At 31.3% G+C, this 12,244-nt stretch overlaps 1 non-coding gene across 1 annotated transcript; it reads right to left on the reverse strand.

Annotated features, from left to right (window-relative positions):
• Window positions 1-2,450: 2,450 nt before the first annotated feature.
• On the reverse strand, window positions 2,451-2,553 carry LOC130942549 (small nucleolar RNA R71). The gene has a single exon (XR_009071117.1). It is a non-coding gene; the product is annotated as a small nucleolar RNA R71 (small nucleolar RNA).
• Between the last annotated feature and the right edge of the window lie 9,691 nt (window positions 2,554-12,244).

The raw sequence follows: 12,244 nt of genomic DNA on the forward strand, positions 1-12,244 counted from the left end.
GTTTGGTTTTTTGGTTTTCTGATTGAATTGGCAAGTTCAATTCGATTTTTATAACTATGTATACAATATAAACAAAATAAGTATAAATGTATTTCATTTACATTGTAAAAGAGATAAATAAGATTTTAATTAATTAGATCTTCTTTGCAAACACGATATGAAGAGTTGCCAATGAACTATTGATGCGTGAATATTTTTTTTTGTCTTTTCCTAGTAAATTTGTACTTAAATTGCTAAGTTTAATCAAGATTTAATATATTTTAGCCACTATGAATACTACTTTGAGTTGTGTACAATTTCTGTTTATTTTAGGTAGCATTCGGATGAATTTGACGGAGTTTTGTAGCAGAAAAGGAAGAAAGCGAATGATGCTGTCAACCCCGACCTCTTTGCACTCAAACAAGAATAACTTGTGCTACAGAGGTCCAATTGATGTGATTTCAGTAGTATTAGAAAGCTAACTTCTAGAGCTTTCCAACAATATATAATAGTATACCCTTTCCTTTCATTTGATTCGGCCTCATCCACAGTGAACTTGGCTCTTTCCAAGTTCAGTGCCTGTACAACGCACAAAGGGAGAATCTCGCATTACCCCACGCTGAATTTGGGTTAATCCAAGTTCAGCGTGGATTCAAAGGAGAAACAAAGGAAGCACTGCCTCATCCATGCTGAACTTGAGAAATTCCAAGTTCAGCGTGGACCTTAATGAGCCCAATGGTCCCCATGCACTCATACAAAGCTGCGCAGATGTTAATTAATTTTGATTTAATTTTGATTTTATTTATAATTAGGAAAATATATTATTTTAGTTTTAGGAAATATATTTTACGTTAATTAAGATTAGATATAAAAGGAAAAAGAATTAGCCATTCGGGCTCTACTCTCTTTTCTTCTACCTCATTTTGCAAGTTACAATTTTTGAGAATCCTAGTTTTCTCTCTGAACCATGAGCAACTAAACCTCCACTGTTAAGGTTAGGAGCTCTATCTATTGTATGGATTGATACTATTATTTTTTTATTTTAATTCATGTACTGATTTATAATTCAAGAATTGTTTTCGTTCATTATCTTATGAATTTGGGTGGAACGGAAGTATGACCCTTGTTCTAATTGAGTTCTTGTATAACTTGGAAAAGCTCTTTACTTGAACAACAGCTTGAAAACATATTCTCCTAAATTTGGGTAATTAGGATTTCTGTGGCATATAAACTAGAATTGAACTTCACCCTCTAATTGGAATTAAGTGACCAAGGAATTGGCAGTTGATGAATTTTAGAGGAGACTAAAAAGGTCTAAGGAATTAGGGTTTAGTCACATATTGTTTGCCATGAATTGAATCTTGCATGATTAAAATAGTTAGTAAGAAAAGTCAATCTGGAAGATAGATATCTCTGAAACCTTAACTGTTTCCTCCATATATTATTCACATAAATTTACTACTTGCTTTCTGATTTTTTGAATTTACTGTTTAATGCTTTTGAACACTCAAACACTCTTTTCTGCTTGTCTAACTAAGTAAATTACTTAACCACTGTTGCTTAGTCCATCAATCCTCGTGGGATCGATCCTCACTCCCCTGAGGTATTACTTGGTACGACCCGGTGCACTTGCCGGTTAGTTTGTGGTCATGAATTTCGCACCAAGTTTTTGGCGCTGTTGCCGGAGATTGATAGCAATTAACAACTACTAGTTATTTGATTGCTTAGATTAGGCGTTTTAGTTTTAAATTTTATTTTATTTTTGCATTTTAATTTTCGAATTTCTCTTTTTCAGTTAACATTTTCGAATTTTTTCTGTTTTATTTATTTAGTATTTTTATTTTATTTGTTTACACAGGTTACCTCACTTGGAATTCTCTGCACTCTGACGTAGAGAATTCTATCTTTTCTTGTCTTCTGTCTATTTATGAGCAGAAACAGGGACAAGGAACCTCTGTTAGACTTTGATCCTGAACCTGAAAGGACTTTTAGGCGGCGTTTGCAACAAGCAAGACTTTACAAGGTTGTAGAGTCCAACATGGATCATAATAATGCTGTTAATGCCAATGTGGCAAATCCAGTTGTGAATGAGCAACCCAGAAGAGTGTTTGGCTCTTACACTGTCCCTAATGCATATCTTTATGGGAAAAGCATTGTGGTGCCTACTATAGCTGCAAACTATTTTGAATTGAAGCCTCAACTTGTCACTCTTGTACGTGCAAGAAAATTGTCAGTATCATGGACTTCCTCATGAAGACCCAAATCAATTTATCTCTAATTTTCTGCAGATTTGTGATACTCTGAGGACCAATGAAGTGAATCCTAATGTGTACAAACTCATGCTCTTCCCATTTTCTGTGAAGGAGGGAGCAAAGTTATGGCTACATTCTCAACCCAAGGAGAGTCTAGATACTTGGGACAAGGTGGTCACTATATTTCTGACTAGGTTTTTTCCACCACAAAAATTGACTAAGCTGAGGGTGAAAGTTCAGACTTTCAGACAGAAAGAGGGTGAGAACCTTTATGAAGCTTGGGAGAGATTCAAGCTACTAACTAGACAATGTCCTCCGACATGTTCTCTAAGTGGACTCAGCTGGATATCTTTTATGACGGCTTGTGTGAAATGTCCAAGATGCGCTTAGATAACTCTGCAGGTGGTTCTTTGCACATGAAGAAGACAGCAGAGGAGACTACTGAGCTTATTGAGTTGGTTGCTAACAACCAATACTTAAATAAATAAATAATTATATATATATATATATATATATATTCAAAAAAAAGTTTTAATTTTTATCCTTTTTGTCCATTTATTATTTTCGGCTTCTTTTGCATTAATATTTGTTTTTACTCCTTCATACGTCTTTTTATGTCCCTTCTTGCTTTCAATTCTTCTTTGCTTGAGGACAAGCAAACTTTTAAGTTTGGTGTTGTGTCGCTTCGCTTGTAGATTTTTTGTTTATTTTAATGGTACCAAAGGGAGGCGAATCATCTTCACGGAGGAGCACATCCTTAAGAATGAGACGGCCACTAGGATAACTGAGGTGGTTGAATTCCTTTCATTCTATATTCCTTCCCGTTCTTACTATGTTACGTTCCAGTTTTCTGCTATTTTGTTTTAGTTATTGCATGATCATTTGTTATTTCAATTCCTAGGTCTAGTTTAATTTGCTATTTTTTTATTTTGATATTTGATTTTAATTCTGAAAGAGCGTCTCATGTATTGCTCAAAAGATGTAATGCATGAGAAATAGAATTTATAACAAAGAATAGTCTTATCTGCTTAAATGTGTTGGTGTTTGTTGTGATTTTGAATGTATGATATGAACAGTTCATATTTGAATTTGAATCAAGGGATGTTGATGTATAAGGAATAGGAATTCAGAGGACTATTATGAATTTTCTGAAATTAGTGAAAGCTTAATCCTTGAAACAAAAGAAACAGCAAAAGAAAAATACAAAGCAAGGTCCAAGGCTCTGAGTATCAATGACTAGGAAGGTCAGACATGATTAAAAGCTCAAAGAGTTGTTTCCCTAGTCATATGCTTGTGGTGTAATTGTGTCAAGTAATCCTTGAGACAGAACATTTAGAGTTGAAACGAAATGCATTTAGCAAAGTATGCCAAAGGCTTTGAGTACCACTGTCTGGGAGTAACTGAAAGAAAAATCAAAATTTAAAGAGAGTTCCTCAGTTAAGTGCTTGTGGTGTTTTTATATCAAGTGAAGCTTGAGACAAAGCATTTAAAGTCACGGCTAGGCTTAATGTGCAAAGCACCAAAGAAAAGAGAATTAAAGAAAATTTGCTGTGTTCAAGGATTAATTCAAAGTAAAAAGACCAGAGAATTCATAATATTATCCGGATTCTAATTCCGAATGACAGTGACATTCCTCTGATTCAAAGGAGAGTGAGATGCCAAAACTATTCAGAATTGCAGTGTGTAAACCCCACTTTAAGAAGGGACATGAGCTTAATTGAACACTCACTTCTCATGCAAATTCACATCTTGATCATGTACTAATTTTGGTTGCTTGAGGACAAGCAACAATTCAAGTTTGGTGTTGTGATGCGTGAGCATCTTTTCTGTCTTTTCCTAGTAAATTTGCACTTGAATTGCTAAGTTTAATCAAGATTTAATATATTTTAACCACTATGAATGCTACTTTGAGTTATGTGCAATTTCTATTTGTTTCAGGTAGCATTCGGATGGATTTGACAGAGTTTTGTAGCAGAAAAGGAAGAAAGCGAATGATGTTGTCAACCCCGACCTCCTTGCACTCAAATAGGAATAACTTGAGCTATAGAGGTCCAAATGACATGATTCAAAAAGCATTGAAAAGCTAACTTCCAGAAATTTCTAATGATATATAATAGTATACCATTTTCTTCCATTTGATTCGGCCTCGTCCACGCTGAACTTGGCTCTTTCCAAATTCAGCGCCAGTACAATGCACAAAGGGAGAATCTCGCATCACCCTACGCTGAACCTGAACTTGAGAAATTCTAAGTTCAGCGTAGACCTTAATGAGCCTAATGGTATACTCATACAAAGTTGCACTGAAGTTAATTAATTTTGATTTAATTTTTATTTTATTTATAATTCGGAAAAGATATTATTTTAGTTTTAGGAAATATGTTTTACATTAATTAGGATTAGATATAAAAGAGAAAAGAATCAGCCCTTCGAGCTCTACTCTCTTTTCTTCTACCTCATTCCGCAATTCACTGTTTTTGAGAATCCTAGTTTTCTTTCTGAACCATGAGCAACTAAACCTCCACGGTTAAGGTTAGGAGCTCTATCTATTGTATGGATTGATACTATTATTTTTCTATTTTAATTCATGTACTGATTTATAATTCAAGAATTGTTTTCGTTCTTTATCTTATGAATTTGGTTAAGTATGACCATTATTCTAATTGAGTTCTTGTATAACTTGAAAAAGCTCTTTACTTGAACAACAACTTGAAAACATATTCTCCTAAATTTCTAATTATCTGGATAACGGGATACGTGACATATAATCCTCTTATATTTGGATAATTAGGATTTCTGTGGCATATAAACTAGTATTGAACTTCACCTCTAATTAGAATTAAGTGACCAAGAAATTGGCGGTTGATGAATTTTAGAGGAGACTAAAAAGGTCTAAGGAATCAGGGTTTAGTCACATATAGTTTGCCATGAATTGAATCTTGCATGATTAAAATAGTTAGTAAGAAAAGTCAATCCGGAAGATAGATATCTCTGAAACCTTAACTATTTCCTCTATATATTATTCATATCAATTTACTGCTTGCTTTCTGATTTCTTGAATTTACTATTTAATGCTTTTGAATACTCAAACACTCTTTTCTATTTGTCTAACTAAGTAAATCACTTAACCACTGTTGCTTAGTCCATCAATCTTCATGGGATCGACCCTCACTCACCTGAAATATTACTTGGTACGATCCGGTGGACTTGCCGGTCAGTTTGTGGTTATAAATTTTGCACCAACTATACCTTAAATGACATAGTCTCTTCATCCTCACCTAGAGATTTTGGGTTCAAATCTCACTCCTAACTTCGAAAAAAAATACGATATAAAGAATTCACACACAAAAAAAGAAAATGTATCTTATTTACAATATAAATAAAATATGTACAATTACAATAAAAAATGATTATTATAGATCGATTTTAACGATTATATATCGAATAGTCTTTTTTAAAAATGTTAAATAACTGTGATATAATATTAGTAACTGAATTTAGGATAAAAGAAATTCAAAAGTAAATATGCTAAAATTAGTGGGCAATGATGTAGTGTTAATCAAATTTTTTAAAGGTAATCCACTGTAGTTTTATTATACATTTAAATATTTTTATCAATCAAATTCAATTAAATTGGTCCAAATTTAATAAAAACTGTCCACACACGTACGTGCGAATCGCAGTTCTTTTTCATGTGAAAAATAGTATTGGAATAAGAAATTGAAAAGTAAATATGCTAAAATTAGTGAAAATTTTTAAATTTAAATTGATGTAATGTTAATCAAATTTTTAAAAGGCAATTTACGGCAGTTTTATTATATATCCAAATATTTTTGTCAATAAAATTCAATTAAGTTGGTTCAAATCCAATAAAAACCGCTCACACACGTACGTGCGAATCACACTTTTTCACGTAAAAAATAAAATTAAAAATTTTTAAATGTGACACACAAAATTTTTAACTTTGACATTTTTAAAATTTTTTAAAGTTCTATACTCGATACTCCTATTTTTTTTACTTCTTCTTTCTTTTTTTTTATACAAGTTTTTGTGTTTTTATTTATAAATGATGTGTTTTTCATTAAAAAATTTTTAGTGTTTATTTTTCAAAATGATCAACGAAATAATAAAAAAAATTATAATTCTTTCATTTTATTTTTTATTTTTTTAGTTTATATTTTTTTATAGAATAAAAAAAGAAGAATTATGAGAATAAAAATAAATACAAAGAAGAGTTTTTTAGAAGAAACATAAAATAGAAAAATATCACTAAAAGTTTTTAACTACGACATAAATTTTTAACTTTGACATCGAAATTTCTCAAGGTTCTAAACTTTTACAATAATTTTTAATAAGAAATTATTTGGCTTCTTTTTATTTTTTTTTTCTTTTGTTACTTTTTTTTTGTTATGTATGTTTTTGTTTTTCTTCCTCTTGTTGTTCTCTTTTGAGAAAGAGAAATAATAAAAAAATAGAATAATGATGATGTTGATTATATAGAAAAAGAAAAAGAAAAAAGAAAAAAAGACGTAGAAGAAGGAGAGAAGAAAGAAGATCAGGAGATGCATGGCGTGTACGTGTGCGTAGATAGATGCATTATTTCAATTTGGTTGAATTTTGTTAAATAAAAAGTTTGAATGAATAGCTTTTCTGAATCCACTACTGTCAACAGTTGACATCTAGAATTACAGCTGGAATTAATAACCACTTTTAAATTCAGTAATCCACTATGTTTAAAAGGAATTTTTCACACATTTAAAAATGAATAGTGTTTGCAAAGAAAGGATAATAGTAATACATAGGAAGTTACCAATTTAAAATTTAGATAATTATAAACCATTAAATTCAGTATAAATAGTAATGAAATATATTAATTTTTGTTTTTTGAATAAATTCAAATCACACTATAAATACTTTTTTATTATTTTAAAAAAGTATATTTTTATACCTACAAATTTACGTATCTCATTTATAGTATGTATACATATTTCGTTTATTGTGTAAATATAAAATAAAAAATTTAAATATGTATTTTGTTTGTACTGTAAATAAAATATATAAAACGATTAAATATAAATACTCTCTAAAGGATTAAGTACGATTTTGGTCTCTAAGGTAGGGACTGAAAAATTTTTTCGTTTCCAACTTTTTTTTCTTATAAAATCGTCCCTAAGATTTAACTTAGTTTTAAAATCGTCTTTTTTATCAAATTTTTATTTTATTATCAAATTACTTCTAAATAAAAAATATATAAAATAAAAAAAAAGAAAATGGGAAAAGGGGGAACTGGGGGAAGGGAATCAAGTTTTGGGGAGGGGGAGGGGGGTTATTTCCAGAGAAGAAGAGGGGGAGGAAAAAGGGGGAACTGGGGAAGGGAATCGCCGCCTGTTGGAATAAATTAATTTCAATAACCCAGATCATCCATATTGAATCACCAAAATATTATAATACAGAAGTGTACCTGAATTTATAAATATGAATTATGATTGTAAGAGTTTGGATCTTGTGGTTCTTTCGATCTTACTCAACCAAAGCCTTCTGTATTTTTAGGTGGCTGAATTGCAACTCTTTTGATAGGGAAAGAGTAACAAAGACGGCTTTGGTATATTGGAGACCGAAACCCTGAAAGTCTATTTATATTTGAGTATGGCACCCATTAAACCCTAAAGCCTAAATAAAATAGTATATAAAGCGCAAAAGATAATATATCTAAAATTCAAAAGATAATTATCTAAGGAACAAAAAATAATATCCGGTTTTATTCTCATTTAATTCCAAATCAAAAGTAACAATGACTTATCCAATTAGCATTTATAACAATAAATGAGATCATCATTATATAAGTCATTTAATTTGAAATAGCATCATTTGTGATTATAATTGATATATGTATTGCCCACAAATAAGTTAGGAAATTAACATAACATCCTCAAGAAATCTCGCATTTCCCATTTCAAAAATAGACATTGATGCAGGATTGTAAAATTTGTACCCCCGTGAGCGCTCAGCGTAACCAACAAAGTAGCAACTAATTGTCCTTGAGTCCAATTTTCTTTCATGCGGCCTATAAGGTCGCGCCTCAGCTGGACATCCCCAAATATGCAGATGCTTTATACTGGGCCTTTTCCCAGTCCAAATTTCATATGGGGTTTTGTTAACTGCTTTGCTTGGCACCCTATTAAGGATGTACACTGCGGTCTTTAATGCTTCTCCCTAGAGTGATTCAGGCAAGGAAGAATGACTAATCATACTTCTCACCATGTCCTTAAGAGTTCAATTCATTCGCTCTGCAATACCATTCATGCTAGGTTTGCCTGGCATGGTGTATTGCGGAACAATACCACACTCCTCTAGAAAAAGAGCAAAAAGCCCGGGACGTTGCTCACCTGAACCGTCATATCTTCCGTAGTATTCACCACCACGATCAGATTTGACAGCTTTAATTTTCTTTCCAAGTTGAAGTTCAACTTTAGCTTTGAAAGACTTGAAAACATTCAAGGCTTGGGACTTTTCATGAATTAAATATAGATACCCATAACGAGAGTAATCATCTATGAACGTAATAAAGTACCGTTGTCCATTCCAAGAGACAGTAGGGAATGTGCCACATATATCGGTATGTATCAGTTCTAAGACATCTTTAGCTCTCTCGGCACCTAATTTCCTTTCGTTTGTCTTTTTTTCCTTTATGCACTCAATGCAGATTTCAAAGTCTGCCAAATTTAGGGATCCGAGAATTCCATCTGACACGAGCCTCTGAATTCTCTGTTTAGAGATGTGGCCTAGGCGTTTGTGCCATAATGATGCCGAATTCTCATTCAGTTTTTATTTTGTACCTGTTTGCAGTATTTCATTATTATAGGAATTTAAGTTAAGCCTATATAGATTATCCACCAAATGACCAGAGCAAATATTATTTGAATTATAAAAGAGACTGACTTTATTGTCTTCGAATGAACAAAAATAACCTGATTTGTCCAAATCAAAAACAGAAACCAAATTTCTTCTAAATGACGGTACATAAAATGTCTCTAATAAATCCAAGTAAAATCCACTCGTGGAACATAATCTAAAGGTTCCTATAGCTTCGACTGCAACTATATTGCCGTCTGCCACGTAGATGTATCTTTCAGCATCACTTGGCGGTCTGCTCCACAGGCAACCTTGCATAGTGACACTTACATGAGTAGTAGCAGCAGAATCTACCCACCAAGTATCAACAGGTGCATAACTTAAACTAGCCTCAAAACAAACGAAAGTAAGAATTATACCCTTCTTCACACGCCAAGTGGCATATTTGGTACAATCCTTCTTCATGTGTCCCACCTTCTTACAGAAGAAACAGGTTGAAACTTGATCCTGTTTCTTAGCCTTTTTCTGCTGAGAAGGCGCATCCGCAGTAGTATTACACTTTCTTTTATACTGAGAAGATAAAGTCATGTGAGTACTGAATTTCTTAGTAAATAATTTCTCAACATCCTTTAGGAATTGTTTGGAATTTTTATCCTCAGTAATTGAGCCCCGAAACGCCTCAGGAATTGAGCGTTTCATGATCATAATGCTCATTCGATTGGATCTCTCCCACTTCTCTATTTTAACCTCATTGAGATTTTCCGGAGTGGAATTGGGTTTTTCCTCTCGAAGAGCTATATCTAGATCCATACAACCGAGGACAATCTCCACAGTATCTTTCCAAACTTTAAAGTTTGAACCATTCAGCATAGGAATACTACTAATTTGTGTAGAAACATTGGTAGCTAAAGCCATAGTTTCTGGATTAGAACAAAAGAACATGCAGTAAACATTAGTTAAATAATGGGAAAAATCCATATTGAGATATCTAGAACAACATTAATTTTCAATCTTTGGATAGAAAAATTAACTGTAAGTGATACTCTCATTACAGTAATCAAATATTGTCAAAATTCCTGTCACACATTAAGCCTTTCTTTGGACCGACTTAATGCGCACATAGAGATTTAAACTTCGTAACCTATTTATTACCGCATATATTTTCTATTAATTGGCCAAACAATAACCTTCCTTTGGGGCGATTATTGACCGCATAATTAATAGAAAATAAACAAAAGTACGCAATACTTATTATTTGGCCAAACAATAAATTTCTTTTGGGCCGATTATTGTTCGCATAAATAATAAGCATTACTTTATTCTTAATTAGTTACCCAAATATGTATTTACCATCAATATGTGTATGTAATTCGGCCAAATATAGACCTTCCTTTGGGCCAACCAATATTCGCATGAATTACATATCACCATATTCCTAAAGTTTTGAATAAATCAATTTTTACAAAAGAAGCTACTTTGACAACATAATGTTCAATCAATTTATTTCAAAACCAAATCTTTATAAAATAAATGTGTATAATAATTCAAATTGTCACTAGTTTTGTTATGTAACAATTAAATAAGAAATTTTTTTCTTTAAACCGCACAAGAAATTAAATCTTAATAAAAAAAATTTAACAACGCCGATTAGTTTCGTATATATTATCGACAGCTTATTATCACTATTTTCTCCAAAAAGAACGAATCCATGAAACAGATGGCGAAGAGGTGCATGATCATTATCCACACACATATGTACTTTACTCATAAGACAAAGGCGCAGTACATTCACATGTACAAAATACATTAACAAATAAATCAATACATATAAAAAAGGCACTGCAATTCATAAGGTCAATGTATACACATTAAAACAAATAACGAATTCACCGGATCCATAAAATTGAATTCGATCCAAACAATGCAAACATGTTTTGATCCGGTGAAATTAAAAAATTAATATTTTCAATGGCTCAATTATGGATGGATCTGATACTACTTGTTGGAATAAATTAATTTCAATAACACAGATCATTCATATTAAATCACCAAAATATTATAATGCAGAAGCGTACCTGAATTCATAAACATAAATTATGATTAGAAGAGTTTGGATCTTGTGGTTCTTTCGATCTTCCTCAACCAAAGCCTTCTGTATTTCTAGGTGGCTGAATTGCAACTCTTTTAATGGAAAAAGAGTAACAAAGACGGCTTTGATATATTGGGACCGAAACTCTGAAGGTCTATTTATATTTGAGCATGGTATCCATTAAACCCTAAAACCCAAATAAAATAGTATCTAAAGTCCAAAAGATAATATATCTAAAATCCAAAAGATAATTATCTAAGGAACAAAAGATAATATCCGATTTTATTCTCATTTAATTCCAAATCAAAAGTAACAATGACTTATCCAATTAGCATTTATAACAATAAATGAGATCATCATTATATAAGTAATTTAATTTGAAATAGCATCATTTGTGATTATAATTGATATATGTATTACCCACAAATAAGTTAGGAAATTAAATAATTTCCTAACACCGCCACCGCCGCTTCCTCGCCGTCAGATCTCATCGTTTCCTTTCTTCCTCAGCACATACCTACACTAACGGCAAGAGAGGAGAGAGAGCAGAGGGAGAGAGAAAGAGAAGCGGAGAGAAAGAGAAGAGAAGAACAGACTAGGACGAATCCAAGAATTTTAATATGGAGGGACCGAATTTTAGATAATTTTTTTTTATTTTATAAAAATAATTAATATATAGTTATTTTTAATATTACATAAAGAAATATAACAATATCAATAATACATTATAAAATTATAAAATACCAATAAGTTATAACGTAATTTATTAAAAATTATCACATATTTTATTAATTAAAATTAATTCTTTTAAAAAATTTAAAAATTATGAAAATAAATTATAAATTATTAATTATTTGAAAGACACAATATCCTTATAAAATACAAAATATAAGATATTTTTATAAATTTTTTTAACAACGTAAATTTAGAAGAAAAATAAATATTTTTTATAAAAAAAATATCTAAAGTACATAATGTGATTACTAAAATATAACTACGTAAGTAATTATTAATATAATAATATAAATGTCAAATATGTTCATATAAAAAATAATTTTTTAAAATAAATATAGAG

This window comes from Arachis stenosperma, chromosome 7 (assembly GCF_014773155.1).
Source record: "Arachis stenosperma cultivar V10309 chromosome 7, arast.V10309.gnm1.PFL2, whole genome shotgun sequence".
Lineage (NCBI taxonomy): Eukaryota > Viridiplantae > Streptophyta > Magnoliopsida > Fabales > Fabaceae > Arachis > Arachis stenosperma.